The sequence below is a fragment of the Pseudophryne corroboree genome, chromosome 7 (genome assembly GCF_028390025.1).
Source record: "Pseudophryne corroboree isolate aPseCor3 chromosome 7, aPseCor3.hap2, whole genome shotgun sequence".
NCBI lineage: Eukaryota > Metazoa > Chordata > Amphibia > Anura > Myobatrachidae > Pseudophryne > Pseudophryne corroboree.
In genome coordinates, this window is record NC_086450.1 from 465,496,277 (window position 1) to 465,512,699 (window position 16,423).

Below are 16,423 nucleotides of genomic sequence, written 5' to 3' on the forward strand. Positions count from 1 at the left end.
GAGCGAGTTGACAGTGGCAAAGAGGTGCCTGGGGTTTGAGGATTGGGAGGAGATGAGGTTTTTGAAGTAAGATTGTTTAGAGAGGGTAAGGGCAGCAAAGTAGGATGAGAGCATAAATTTGTAGTGGAGCAAGTCGGCCTTATTGCGTGATTTCCTCCACTGTCGCTCAGCGGTACAGTTAGCATTTTTGCAGATATCTGGTGCATTTGGTGTGCCATGGTTAAGGTGTCGATCTGCGAGGGTGCATAGTGGTTGGTGGGGCGAGAGAGTCAAGAGCAGAGGTAAGCGATGCATTGTAAAGGGAAGTAGCTTGTTCAGGGCAAGAAAGAGAGAGAATAGGAGAGAGCAGTGAGTCAAACAGGGAAGATAGGGAAGTTATGTAAATAGCCTCAATGTTATGCTTAGTGATGGTAGTCTTAGGTGGTAAAGATGGAGAAGCAGATAGAGATAGGTTAAAAGTGAGCAGGTGATGGTCAGAGAGGGAGAACAGGGAGTTAAAGAAATCAGAAAGATCACAGCGGTGAGTGAAAACCAGATCCAGTGAGCTTCCACTCACATGGGAGGGGGTGGAGGTCCACTGGGAGAGACCAAGAGAGGAGGAGAGGTTAAGGAGTTTAGAGGCAGGTGATGTTGTGGGGTTATCGATAGGGATGTTGAAATCACCTAGGATAATGGAGGGAATGTGATAAGAGAGGAAGGGAGGATGCCAGGAAGCAAAGTTGTCAAGGAATTTCGAGGGCATGCCAGGGGGGGTGGTAAATGACAGCTACTCGAAGATGAACAAGTTGGAAAAGGCGTATGGCATGGACCTTAAATGTAGAGAATGTAAGGGATGGTTCTGGTGGTATGAGTTGGTAAGAGTAGCTAGAGGGTAGTAGGAGCCCAACACCACCACCGTGGCGACCCCCAGGTCATGGGGGGGTGAGAATGTGAGACCCCCTGCAGAGAGAGCAGCAGGAGAAACTGTATAAGAGGGGGTAATCCAAGTTTCAGTGATGGCTAGGAGATGCAAGGAATTTGAGATAAAGAGGTCATGGGTGGGGACCAGTTTATTATAGACAGATCTGGCATTCCAGAGGACACAGGAGAGAGGGAGAGAGTCTGTGGAAGTGATGTGAATGAGATTATCAGGGTTGCTGTAGCAATGAGGTGAGATGGATTTAGAAGACAGGGATACAGAGTGTGTAGTGAGGGTGCTGGCTCCTGGGCTAGGAAGGGACACTGCAGAAGTTGAGCATGGAGGGAGTAAAGTGTGGGACAGAGGGGTATGAGGTAAGTTAGGTAGAGGATGGAGGGAGCAGGGCAGAGTGGTGGATGATTGGGCCCAAGGTAGGGTAGAGGTGAATGACAGTGGGGTGTCAGGGAAGGAGTGGAAGAGAGGTAGTGGATTGGATGGGAGACAAAGGATGGGAGAGAGGAGGAAATGTAGGAGACTAGGGGAGAAGGATAGAGGTGGGAGCAGGGGACAGAGAAAAGGATAGGGCAGACAAGGAGTGTTGGGAGTGACAGTGACAGGCTAGACATGCTGTAGTGTGGAGGAAGTAAAAAGTATGATACATTTGGAAATAGGAGTGGTGATTGGAAGATGAACAGAGCAGTAGGATAGCATGAATACAGGTGAAAGGTCACCAGTGTTGGAAATGTTCAGTGGCAGTAATTTGGTTACAGCAGAAAGTTTATGTAGTTGCAGAAATTGAAGTAGAAGGAGGTGTTAGAATGAGAAGACATGAGGGGGTTAGCAAAAAGCAATGGTAATTCAGATTAGATTTGCAGGTGTGTAAAGACAAAATCATATAGTTTCAGCATGTGCATGAAGATGTTTGTGAATACTGTAAGTAAGCATACAAGTAACTGAAGGAGAAATTAAAAATTGTAAGTGCATCAAAAAACATGGAAATACAGTGAGTAATGTCCAGGTTACACAGACAGAATTTGTTAGGTGTGATAAGAGGGTGAACTCATAATTGTCTCAAGGAAGATCTTTGTGATCCTGATTATGGATGGAAACTTGATCTTACATATGTTCCTTTCTGCAAATGGGTTGCATAGTGTTCACAGAGTGAAAGTTGGAGGGTGATAAATTTGCATATACAGTTGATATTGATAAGTAGTTCATCTGTTGTTGTTTGTGTTGTTTGATGTTTTCTTTCAGTTGTTAGTCCAGTTTAAGTCCAGACTAAGTCCAGGCTTTGATATTAAAATTATATGTCTTCTCCCTTTGAGCCTGCTCCCTTAGAGTCCTACACCCAGAATCAATCAGCCAGGCTTAATCAGCCAACTATACTCGAATATGAACTAACATAAACATGTGTAAGGTATAGGTTCACTGAATAAAACCCCACCCATTGCCCAACACCCACTGGTGGGCAATAAAAGCTAAAACAAACAAATAAGGATAGGGGAGGAGGCCATCCCAAATTCCCCAAATATCTAACAATTAAACAGCCTAAATTCTGCTTATAACAATAACTCCTGATTACCTATGCAAATAGACAGTACAATGCAAAAGTATCCTAGTTCACTGTGCAGCTGTTGAGGGTTGTAGTGATTGTTTTGATTACCTATGCAAATTGCGGACTGTAGTCATCCTTATAGCGGTGGGCCCATCTATTTGGGACTATATATACATTGGTTATTATCTATTTTCTTTTTTTGCTTAATAGTTTTTTATTGAATTTTATGATTGACAATCATAACAAAAGAGTAAGAGAAAAAAAAAACCAATATACATACACAAAGAACAAGACAAAAAAACAGCAACAGTATAGTAGATATACCATCTGCGGTGGAAACGCTCAATTAAAACAAAATAAAAGGGGTGGTGAGCCAAACATGTCAACATGTATATCACACATTATAGGCAAGAGCAACACAACAATTTAAATGCGTAAAGTTAAGAAGTCCTTTAAATGAGGCCAGAATGAATGAGCTCCAATATAAGATAAAGCTAGAAGCATATCGAACCATTTTCCTTATGTTATACAGGATCATGTTATGTGCGTATAGGAGGCGAATCAAGATCGCCAATAGTAATGCATTGAGTGTGTGCCCATGATGAATTGCTCCGTTTTACATACTCAGACCATTTCAGCCATTTATTAAAAGCAGGAGAGCTGGACGGGGAAAACAAGCTACCAGTCGATTCAAAGATATGGTGCTTGTGGATTTTAATTTTAATGGTGACAATGTCTGGGATCTTCTCTGATTTCCAGAGTTGGGCAATAGAAGCTTTCGAGGCTATCAGAATATGTCCCAACAAATACTTGTCTGAAATAGCAACCTGTAATCGGGAGTAGTGGAATAAAGCTAAGAGGGGATCTAAGGGGACAACATATCCCAACACATCAGAAATTAAAACAAAAACCTCTCTCCACAGGGGTTGTAAGATCGGGCAGGACCAGAAAATGTGCATAATGTCCCCTATATGTCCACATCCTCTCCAACAATAGGGAGATATGTTTGGCCATATTTTATGAAGTCGATCCGGGGTGAGATAGGCCCTATGGATCAATTTAAAAAACATTTCTGAATGACCAACACATCTTGAAATTTTAAAGCATGAGTTATAAATACTCGACCACATTTCCTCCGTAAAGACATCAGGCAAATCTTTCTCCCATTGACTTTGAGAAGCAAAAGTATGCGACATCCTTCCTGAAACTAGGAATCTATACCATTTGGAGATGTTACCCCGACTATGCTTAGTGCGAATAAGGAGGGGGAGCATCTTGGGAAGGCAGGTATGTGCTGAGGGGTTGGGGCGGTACTTGGAAAGCCAGGTCCGTATTTGGAGGTACTTGTAGAAGTCCTGTTTCGGGATGTGGAAGTGTGATTGTATATGTGCAAAAGGGGCTAATATATCCTGTACATGGATATCCTGAAGGGTCTGGAGACCACACTCAGACCAAGAAAGTAAAGACATGTTGGGAATCGTAAGAGCTATCGCCCGCAATGGTAACTGCAGAAAAGGGAGTGATTGTTTAGCTTCAGGTGAGAGATTATGCCAGACAGTCAATGTTGATAAAATCGCTTTACAGTTATTCGTTGATGCAGGGATAGCAGACATTGGGAGCCACAACAGGTCCGCCAGATGGTAAGGGGATATAGCTGTCTGTTCTATAAGCACCCAAGGCTTTGCTGTATCTAAGTAAATCCAATCTCTGATGTGGCTCAGAATGCACGCCATGTAGTATTTTTACAGGTCGGGGTAAGCAACTCCTCCCTGTACTTTCGAGGCTGAAAGGGTAGATCTAGCTATTTTCGGTTTCTTTCCCCCCCATATATTGTTAGAAAGGATCTTATTAAAGTCATTACAAGTCTTCTTTGGAAAGGGGCAAGGTATAGTTCTAAAGAGGAACATCAGTGTCGGTAGAAGCACCATTTTAGCTGCTGCTACGCACACAAGCCATGAAACATCATGCAACATCCAGTCTTTGATAAGAGTTCTGAACGCTGTGAGAAGTGTGGTAAAATTACATGTCAGGAGATCCGCTTCTCTAGAGAGGTGAACTCCCAAATATCGAAGGTACTGTGATTGCCAGGAATATTTATAGAGAGTTTTCAAGGAATGGACCTCGCTGTTGTTTATATCTAGTGGGAGAGCTTCGGTTTTAGTGGTGTTAAGTCTATAATATGATAACTTGGCATACCGGTCAAGCACGGCATGTACGTGGGGGAGGGAAGATTCTGGTTGTAGAAGACACAATTAAATGTCATCCGCGAATAGTCTTATTTTATGTTGCTTCCCACCTATGAGGGGGCCCACAATTAGAATGTCTCATCTAATGCATTCCGCTAATGGCTCAATTGCCAGGGCAAATATCAATGAGGATAAGGGACAACACTGACGGGTCCCGTTAGTTACATCAAAACTCGCAGAGGACAGGAATACAAGGCCAAAATGGTGCTAAGAAAATTACCTCCAATACCAAACCTCTGTAATGTATGTTGCATATATTTCCAATGAAGCCTATCAAATGCTTTCTCAGCATCGAGTGATAGAAACAACAAAGGTTGATCTGACTGGTGACAGTGTTCGATGATATTGATCACTCTTCTAGTGTTATCAGAAGCCTGTCTACCTACTACAAAGCCAACCTGATCCGGGTCAATTAAAGTGGGTAAAAGGGGAGCAAGTCTATTTGCTATCAATTTCGCAAATAATTTGACATCAACGTTAAGTAAATCGATGGGGCGATAGTTTTGGACAGAAGTAGGTGATTTACCGGGTTTCGGAAGTGTTATAATTTGGGATTCCAGCATTTCTTTAGGGAAACAAGAAGCATTAGAGGCTTCATGGAAGACATTTAGTATAATAGAAGCCAGAATATTATTGAATTGCTTATAGAAGTTGGATGTGTAGCCGTCTGGGCCAGGTGCTTTATCTAGAGGAAGGGAGCCAATGGTCCCCTCAACTTCCTCAAGGGTCCATGGGGAGTTAATGAATTCGGCGTCTTGAGCCGATAGTGATTTCAGAGGAAGATTCCTAAGAAATTCACATATTTCTAGAGGGTGAGGTTGGGGAGTATCGGGGTCATCTTTCAAATTATATAGCTGGGAATAGTAGTCCGCAAACGTGTTGGCTATATTGCAAGGGTCCACCTTTGGAATTATAAACTGCCTGGATTCGTTCCCGAGCTCTGCGGCCACGAAGTTTGTGGGCCAAAAGTCGACCTGCCCTATTACCTAGAGAGTAGTATTTCTGATTAAGCCGTTGAATGTTACGCAAGGGCAAAATAATTAACTTTGTCTCGGGCTGCTAAGAGTCTAGTGAAAATAGTTTTGTTCAAGGAGTCTACTTTATGGGCCGTCTCCAAAGAAGCCATGTCCTGCTCAGCAGAGGCAAGTTGCTGGCGCGATTCACTTTTAAATTTGGCCGCAATTTGTATCGCTGAGCCTCGGACAACGGCCTTCAGCGCACACCAATGGGTGAAAGTAGAGGTATCCAATGGCTGATTAGTATTTAGGTACAATTCCAAGCATTTCTGTATCGCCTGGAGGCCTTCCGGTCTTTTCAAAAGGTGAGAGCCCAGTCTCCAGGGGCCCGGGGGGGCATTACAGGCAAAGACATCCCAGCACAGAAATAGGGGGGCATGATCTGACCAAGTCATTGGCAAGATATCAATTTTGCGTAGCGAGGCCAAAGTCAGTCTATCTACAATGGCTAAATCAATTCGGGAATATAATCTGTGTACATGGGAGTAAAAGGTATAGTCCCGCATCGATGGGTGTTTGACCCACCAAGCATCATACCAGCCATATTCAGCCAATAGGTTTCTAAAAGGACCCGAGGATACACGAGGTTTAACTGGACAAGGGATCATAGGTAGGTTGGACCTATCTATGCTGGGATCTGGAGCTAAATTAAAGTCTCCCAAAAGCAAAACAGCACCCCTGGACTTTTCCTGAAGGGTATGAAAGAGATTTCTTCAGAAAAGGGTCTGCTTGGTATTGGGTGCGTAGCAGCAGGTGATAGTAACCTCCACGTTTTCCAAATGACCTATTAATATTAAATATCTACCTTCGGGGTCCGAGTGTTGGGCCAAAAGTACAAACGGGCAGTTCTGAGCAATAAGAATGGCTACTCCGGCCTTTTTTACAGGGCTATTAGCCGTAAAACACTGGGGGTATTTAGCATTAGTGAAACGCGGGGGATTAAGATTCGAAAAGTGCATCTCTTGTATGGCTACAATATGTGCTCTCTGTTTAGAGAAGTAGGTAAGGGCTAATTTTCTCTTATGGGGGGAGTTCAGCTCCTTAGCATTAATTGTAATAACATTCACCATGGATCAAGAAAGAGATCTGCGTGATGCAAACGAGGTAGAGGACTTAGAGACTGCTGCCTTGACAGTGATGAAAACCTAGAACGGCTCACAGAACAGGAAATAAAAAAGAAAACACACATAAAAGGGAAAAGCTGGAAAAAAAAAACACAATAAACAACGCAACTGGTCTCCCTTGAGACCAAAACCAGACGCCCTGTCTTGGCATCCGTGTAGAACAGCTGGGGGTAGCGGCACGTCTCCCACCCACCATCCCAACCCAGGAATAAAGTAAATTAACTGCCAGTCCAGCAGCCCCCCCGAGCACCCCCCAACACACCTCCACTTCTACATATTTTCAAGAAGTTACAAACTATGCCGAGGAGGGGAAGGGGGCCCTCAGAGGAGAGGCCAGACCGACAGTCCCACAGCAACAAATAAGGTAAAATAACATCAATTCTGGTAACCATAATAGTAAAGAGGGGTAATACATTGAAATCGGCAGGTCAGCCGTATAAGAGCTTCACAGCCATCCACATTAGTGATTAACCTCCAAAACTGTCAAAAACCATAAAAAACAAACAAATACAAGAAAAATAAACATGGAGGTATCATAAAAATGCAGATAACACACTAATATATAATGAACACAGCATTGGGTGAAGCTGTAGTGCAGAGCAATAGTCAGCAACAAAAGAAGTAGCCACAACCACCTACTCCACCGTGGACCAGTCCTGCTGGAGTCTACGATGAGGTGAAGGGCCACCACTAGATGAACCCGCAATGTTCCAAGACTCTAGGAATCCTTCTTCTACGTTGTCAATGGCGATCGTGGAACCTTCATGCGCAATGAGAAGCTTAGAAGGAAATCCCCAGCAGTAAGAAATGTTAGCCTTTCTTAAGGCCAACATAATGGGCTGAAGTAAACGTCTCTTGAAGAGGGTGGTATGGGACAGGTCTCCAATAGTTGCAGATCACTGTATCCGACGACGGTCTGGACCCCTTCAAAATCACTTCTTTAATATGAAAATAATGCAATTTCATAAGAACGTCTCTAGGAGCATTGTCCGGGGCAGCTTTGGCTTTAGGTAATCTGTGGATTCTGTCAATAAGTAGATCCACTGAGGACGCCTGTGGTAAAAGTTTTCCAAATAAATTGACAGCAAAGTCGTGGAGGCTACTGTTTGACACCGTCTCTGGGACTCCGCGCAACTTAAGGTTACTGCGTCTAGATCTGTCCTTGAGATCCGTGAGCTTATCTCTAAGCTTATGTACTTCCTCCAAAGCGTCATGAGAGTCAAGTAAATGGTTATGAGAACCCACAACCTCCTCCATCTTAGTCTCCAAATGGTTGGTACGATCTCCAATCTCGTCAATGGACTGTTGGCACGCCTGTAAGGCGGAGCGGAATTCCGCTGCTATTTCTGATTTGCACTGCGACATTAGCATCTTCATCGTACCCACAATTAATGCATCAGAGTCGCTGACCACGTCCGTGGGGAAAGAGGGCGGTCTCGGGGAAGATGTGTCAGAGGTGGTAGGGGGAGGTCGGAGGTCAACGTTCTTCAACTGAGGTTTATCTCCCATAGCTTTGTACAGTTGAGGGGGAAATTTAAAGAATGAGATTTGAGATACTGACTTGGAGGATTTCTGGCGTTTAGGAGGCATAACAGAGCTGGAGACGCACTGGGAAGAAGGTCGAAACTGCAGGTGATGAGAGCGTAGATTCCACTAAAGAGGCCACCAATCAATACATATCCCGGGTTAGGACAGAGGCAGGAAAAATAGTAATCAAATCAAAATCATCATGTGAGGGCACAATATCCCATAAGGGAAAATGTAATATATCAAAACGGACACCAGGTGGAGCTCAAAGACTTGGAAATAGCTAATATGTTATGCAATGCAGAATATAACATAGAATATAACAGGAGCAGATACACCCAGCTTTGGGGGCTGCACTGATGTAAAAAATTGAGGGGGGGTCAGTCCACAGCTGTAGGAGATGTAACCCCAGTGCCCAGATTCCCTGGAAGTGTACTGGGCTAATGAGGGGTATACATAGAGCAGAGCTAACAAGCATTAACTGTATAGTAGCCGCCAGCTGAGCAGGGCAGCGAGAGGCGGGATCCAGGAGGCAGCCGACACCTTATCAGGGACAGAGCCCCAGACAACCCACAGCACAGGCCACCACCGCCCACAGCGATCTCCGGAGGTGAGGGCAGACAGCGAGTCCTTGGCCGGATGTTCACAGCGCCGGGTGCAGTCACAGGCGCGTCTTCCGCCGGGTGCTCCCCGCTATCCCCGGCCGACGGACCAACGGTCTCCAGCCGCAGGGGGGAACATAGCTGTGCCGCAGTCGATGTCCACTCCGAGATCGGGGTCCCGGTAAGAGGCTGTGAAGTGGCAGTGAGGGCAGGGGGACACCACGGCAGTCGAGGGCCCGCGGCGGAGGTAATAGAAAAATTGAGCCCGCGGTCTCACTCACAGGGGTAGGCCGCAACCTGCAGAGGCCAAATTAATAACCTCCCAGCTCCGCAACCCACACTCCGAGGCTTTAGATCATGCAGGGGAGCCAAGCCTAATGGGATAACACCTTGAAAGCCCGTGTGTATAGTAATTAATAAGTTCTGCACGCAGGAGCTTCTCCACCATACGTCCTGCTGCAACCACAGATAGGCCACACCCCCGGTTATTATCTATTTTCAAAGTATTTTATGTCTCTTATCATTGCTATGTACTAATGTTATGTGCAATCCTTTAATTGCTACTATTACGTTTCTTTAATTTATGACCAACTAGCGCTCCCTGTATGTATTTATATACATATGTTTCTTTTGTTTGACAGTTCCAGTGGCACTTCATGGACATAACTTTTAATTTAGATGGAATTTTGTTTTGAGACTTTATCATTCACTCAAATTATCTAACTTCACAACTGATCTTTTTCTATGTTGCCTCACCTTTTACTAGCATGTTTCCACTTACAGTATATATTTACGGAGCAAGTTTCAGTATGTGCAACATTTCCAGCTAGAGTAACAATTGTTACCAAAATACATTCCCTTATTCCAAAGGTTAGTATTTGACAGCAATCATCAAAACAGGATGTCAGAATTTAACACAAGGTAGTTATCCAATACTTCCATTAAGTCTGAACCCAAGAATTACTTGTACTTTTAAACTTAAAACATAAGACACTGTTAAAAAATATATTTTTGTACTTGTCATATTGATATGGAGTAAAGTTATGTGCCTTTCAGGTGATGGAGATTTTTGGGAGCGGATGTAATAGCACAACAGATTACTACCATTGCCATGTGTGCTTACACTCATTTTTCCACTGCTCCTCCTCCATCCATGCCCCTAATAATAGATTACATAGATTGGCTTCTTAGATTGTAAAAGAGCAGATATATTCCTTTTTCCTTATTTGTCTTAATGTGCAACCTGCATTAATGAATCTCTTGTTATCATTATTACAATGTAGGAAATCTTCAATTTTTACAAAAAATAACATTAAATAAAACAAATATTTAATAATTTTAGTTAAAAACACTAAAAAAATTATATTTAGATTTGCCTGTAAAATTTTATTTGCTCAATTTAGCGCTTTCACCAAAACTATAATGTACAGAAAAAGAGAGAGTGGAAAGTTTTTGTCATAACTCTTATAAGTTCTAAACTTAAAGTTTAGAGTTTATGGGTGATGTAATATCATTATTTTTGTTTGAGTCCCCATAGTAACCTGGTAACAAATACCCCATTGAATTGGGAGCCACACCATATAAGCAAAGTTCCTTCCTCCCCTGTGTTCTACATTGTTTTATGGTGATTACAGGTGAGTTGTGATCACAAATCTGCATTATGTGCGCACAATGTTTCTGTATCTGATCTGTGGTTGTTGTTATGTGGCATTATGTGACATAAAACATTCTGAATATTTTTTTGTAAATCACCTATTCATAGTACACATTGTTTTCTCTCAGTCACAGTAGTAATTGTTCTAAAAAGCATACAGTATATAAAAGTTTCTGCAGCTTAAATAGGAAATGTACTTTTAAAATAAGACTATGATTGCAAGATAAGAACATTATACATTTTTCAGTATTTTCGGTAGATTTTTGTTGTTGTTTTTCAGGAGAACTGTAGAACTCAATGTCTGAAAAAACTGATTGCACACATACAGCAATTGTCATAAGCTGCATACTATAGTAAAAATAATTACAATGTGTAATATAATATCTAAAAACGTAAACACCTCTATGCTGTACATTTTTCAAGATAGCACGGTGTACAGAATAAAGCAAAATAAATATAAGTATAGGATTTCATATGTACAGTACATGGAAAAAATGAAGAAATAGAAAGGTACATACAGCAAGGGCAGTGTAAGGTTTATGTAGGTCGGCATCTGCAACTTCTTTATCAGATGTTTGATGAATGTAGAGTGTATACAGACTGCATTACAGAGATAATGTGTGATTTAAAAGGAACCCTTTAAATGTCATTATATTTTAACTAAGTTTTCGTTGGCTGCGCAATCAGCTGTGGACTTTTCTATACTTGATGATGGCACAGGTACGTGCAATATAACCTATTAAAGACCTGTAAATGCAATAGTTGAGCAAATTAACTACTTTTACATGTTCAGTTTCCCAAATTCAAAATTCTGAAATACAGAATATTCTGAAATATGGAATTTTTTGAGTGTGACTGAGAAAGGACCATCTTTGATTTGTGATGGTTCTTCTATGTACACAGACTTTCTTTAATGCACAAAATTATAAAAAATATTGTAAAAAATAGCTTCAGGCTTTTTGTATAAGGTGTAACTGAAACATAAATGAATTTCTTGTATGTACTCAAACTTTGTTTCATGCACAAAATTAATAAACATTTTGTATAAAATAATAGCAAACTCTTTAATTTAACATAGAGCAAAAATGCCTTGGGACATTTGGCCATTGCAGATTTGGGGGTCCAGTGTCCGTGACTTGTATCTTATTGTTAGGGACCCACCTGATGATGAAGTCACCTGGACACTGTGTGTGGGCCCATATACTGTAGTGTATTTTTTCCAAAAATTATGCCAAGCACCTTATTTTTACTCTATGTTAAATTGCAAAGATTACTATAATTATGGTAATTAGCAGTGCTTGGTGCCTAGGGTGTGAACCTGCAATTTTTCTTCTTTCTGTGTAGGACTACAATTTTCAGCATGGTAGCACCTTTAATTTTGTTTGAAATTAGAGTGTGCAGTCTAACCCCTCCAACCCAATTTCTCTATTGTGTACATGCATAAACTTGAAGACAGAGCCTCTTTCTGCTTGACTAGTACACGTCCCACCTGCCCTGGGTGTTTTTAATTAGGAATATGTTCCTTGCATTTGCAGACGGCATATTGCAAAAGGCACTATGATGGTAAGTCCTGAATAAATGTATACAACTTGTCAGTTTTAGTGATGAGTTTGCGGTTTGTGGTCCCCTGGGTTGTTGTGGCCTGGCTGCCTTGGGGCATCATATTGTAATATTTAATTAAGTACCTTTTTAGTGTCTTACTATTTTAACACTTTAAACACATAGCTTATGCATTTTATTAAAACTTACTAACATTTTAACATTTCATTAGTGTGATGCATTGGGCGTTTTGCTTGTGCTGACTTGGGGTGTTCCATGCCCTGGACTTATATCTTAGTGTTAGTGACCCACCTGATATTTTGGTCCCCTGGATGCGAAGGGTGGGCCAATGTATTTTTGGAAAAACATTATTCCAAGCACCTCATTTGTACTCAATGTTAAATTGCAGAGTTTAATATTTCTATTGTTATTAGCAGTGCTTAGTGCCTAGGGTGTGCACCTGCAATTTGACATTATATATATATATATATATATATATATATATATATATATATCTCCAAATTGTGTTGGATAGGTTTTAAAAGGATATTCTTTTATTTAATTCAATCCAATCATAAAAAGATACAATTTCTGAGCATTTTTTGGAAAAATAATAGCGAGTTAACAGGTAATAGTTAAAAGTATGCTATTTTTTTTCCTATTGGTGAACCTGAAGTTTTAGACTTTAATATGTAATTGACCAGGTGTAAATAACTTCAGATTGAGTCACACATAAGCAAAATGCTTGGGTCCAGAGGTATTTTGGAAATCTGATTTTTCTGTATTTTGGAATATTTGAATTCCATAATGTAATATCTTGGGGATGGGACCCAAGTCTAAACACAAAATGCATTTAACATATATATATATATATATATATATATATATATATATATATATATATCAAACAAATTCAGCACTCACCTAATGACACTTAAAACTGCAAATCATCTGAATTCAGGGAATGTTAGTTACAAATTATTCCAATAGTTTGTTAAGATGACCAGCTACTTCACAGCCATTCCCTTTTGGTCATCCCTACACTAACTTTCAAAAATATGAGCATTGCTCTCAGGCATCTTTTGGATTTTAAATACACAATATGCTTCTATCATTGGTTTAGGACCTGTCCCACTCTTTTAAAGAGACAGAGCCACACCCAAGCATATCAGTTAATTAACACCTCGGAAATTTCTTAACATTTGATTTACATATGGAGAATAGTGGTGCATGAAAAAAACATTTTACATAAATAATAGGCTTTAATCCACAGCACTAATACATCCATGGTGCCAGTGCTATTGTGACCACACCATTTAAATAAAAATTTCACACAAATTAAGGGGTGTGATATGCGTGACCATCAGTATACCTTCACCTGGATCCCAGCAGCAGAATGCCAGCGGGAGGGGGGGAGCGCAAGAAGCCCCTTGCAGGCTCTCTGCGCTCGCCATACTCAAAATCGCACATAGCCAAAATCGCACTGTGTTTATAAACAATATTGGTGCTTCTGGGCTCTGTATGAGTTCAAGGGAAATTGCATAGTAAAAATTGGGCATAGTCAATATCTCACTGTGTGTGACCATCTTAAGCCCAGATTCACGTTTGCTGTGTATGCAAAAATGTTTTTATTCAGTGGAGGTATAAAAATAAAGTTTCATAACACTTGATACATAATTTGTTCAATGCAGGTCTTTAATACATGGTGTCTGACACTTTCAACATTCAGATGCACTTGATAAATTTTCAAACAAAAACAGATATTATTTGATATTGTGTATTCATTGTAGTTAGACCATGAAACACATGACTATAAAGAGAGAGGAGTGCTATTTATAAAGTGCAGTTAGAGATTATATGAAATGGCATCTGATTCACTGTAAGTGCTGGATGCCGACCGATCTCAGACTTTTTTTAAAGGGGCAATCACTTATAAAGCATGGTTGTGCCTTGTAAGTGATTGCCCTTTTAAAAATAGTCAGAGATCGGCCGGCATCCCGCACCTCGGGCGAATTTGGACGCCATTACATCCCACCGTTTGAGACATATTTCTTCAACTCCTCCTGTTATTTTAGCTGTATTTAGAGGACATAGTTTAAACAGTCCCTAATGTGAATTAGATGACTATTAGAAGTTACCAAGGGGATACTCCATAACTCATGTTGTAGGACAGATGTCTTTCAGTTACTATATATAAAAAGAATCTGCAGAAAAATAAAAATTCTAATTTAAAAAATTTGGTTTACTATAAAAAAAACTATGAGCAATCTGTGTAAATGTGATTTGTAATACTGACAAATTGTTGACTTTCTAGGGGATTGAACATGGTGGAATGCAAGTTTTTTTTTAGTCATTTTTAAAACAAGGTCACAATTGTGTTCTTAGAATATACTTGCATGGTGGCACGGTGGTTAATGCTGTAACATGAAAGTTAATTTCCAATCAGGGCTTGTATATGTAGAAATATTGAGATAAATGTACTAGGATATAAGATCTGAGGTGCTGGAGATGTGGGACTTTGTGCAAGAATTCCCATATTTTTAAACCAGCAATCACTTACAAGGCAAAACCAGGTTAGCTTTGCATTGTAAATTACTACCACATTAGAAATACAGGCATTCTTGCACAAAGTCCCGCACCTCTGGAAACATTTAGTCTATAACATTTATCCCTTTATCGTCTCTACATGTTTTTGTGAGTTCCAGATTCCAAAACATTATGGTGGAACATTGAAGAATATTGAGTTTGACTTTATATTATGTACAGTATTATGAAAAAAAGTTACAACAAAAAACAAACACAGCACAAGCCATTGTAACCCATGTAGGATGTAAAGTTACAGCTTTCAGTTAGCCAATAAGGACAATACATATATGGTATTTAGTTTAAAAGTATGCTATTAAGAATCTATGTAAATTGTGTTGTCAAATTATTTTTAAGTATCTTTTTTTCTAGCTTAATATAATAGTTCCCAAACTGTGTGCATAGGCACCCTGGGGTACCACTAGGCTGTTGTAGGGGTGCATCAGGTTGGTGGTCAAGAACAAATCAAATTATTTCTGGTCAAAGTGGTAGGCAAAACCAGTGCTGGTAGCTGCTAATCATAAATCATGTGGACAAGCAGAAGCACAACTGTACACCACCACATAACTGAACCTAAGGATGACTTGAAGGCACAATTTACTTAATTTTTTTTCTCCACATTTATCATCAATAAACATTTATCCTAAAGGTGCCATGAAAAAGATTCTGGTGTTCTAAGGTGCCATTATTCCAGAAAGTTTGGTAAACACTGGCTTAATGAGTTTTATTTCGATTTCTAAAAGGTGTTGCTTGCATGCCTTGTCCTGTACATATGTCTACTAACTCATTAACTTTCTGATATTCAACCTAAGGGTTAACAAGAATATTAATTTTCAAATTTCAATCTATTATTAAAATAAACCCTTTTTGAACAATCGTACAGTAGGAATAATATTATTATAACATTATGATATTTTATAATGTGTAACAAATGGAAAAAATATTGCCCACCTTTTCCTTATATCATATTTCAGTAATAAAAACTTTTTTATACAGTATATTGGTTTCTAAGATGGCTATTGAATAACTCAGACTACAAAATCTTTCCATTTTGATTTTAAACTGTTCATTAAATGCCTTACAATTCCAAAATGGGCAAAGATCAAAAGGGTATATTTGCATTTCAGCTAAAAATATGACAGCTGGAAAATGTAGAAAAATTTAACTGTCGACTATAATTTATTTATAAGTAAGTCACCAGTATCCAGTCCAAGATCTGAAAATTAGATTTTTTCCTTATTCATGTTAGATGTAAATTTAAAATGAAAGGCATCCTTATTATGAAACCTAAGTTATTTATTTCAATAGTACTTTTGTGCTATTGCAGCTAAAAACATATATTATTAAAATCTATTCCACAAAATTTTAAACGTGAAGTAAACTAATTGTGTTTTAAAATAATATGCTTTTCCCATGTACAGTTCTACAGACTGGTATTTACATATATCATGATAACCTGTCAGTGAGTAATACAGTTATTGTACATTCAATCATACCCTTAGTAGGGCCGAGTTTACACTGTTCAATTATTTTCCTGTTCAGCATATAATCATCTGATCGGACCAATAATTGAACAGTATATTGCTGCGACCGAGCAGTAATTATTGGTCTGTCAGACATGCTGAAATAGTCGAGCATGTCTAAAAGATCTGATAATCACATATGTTACCTGTTCTTTC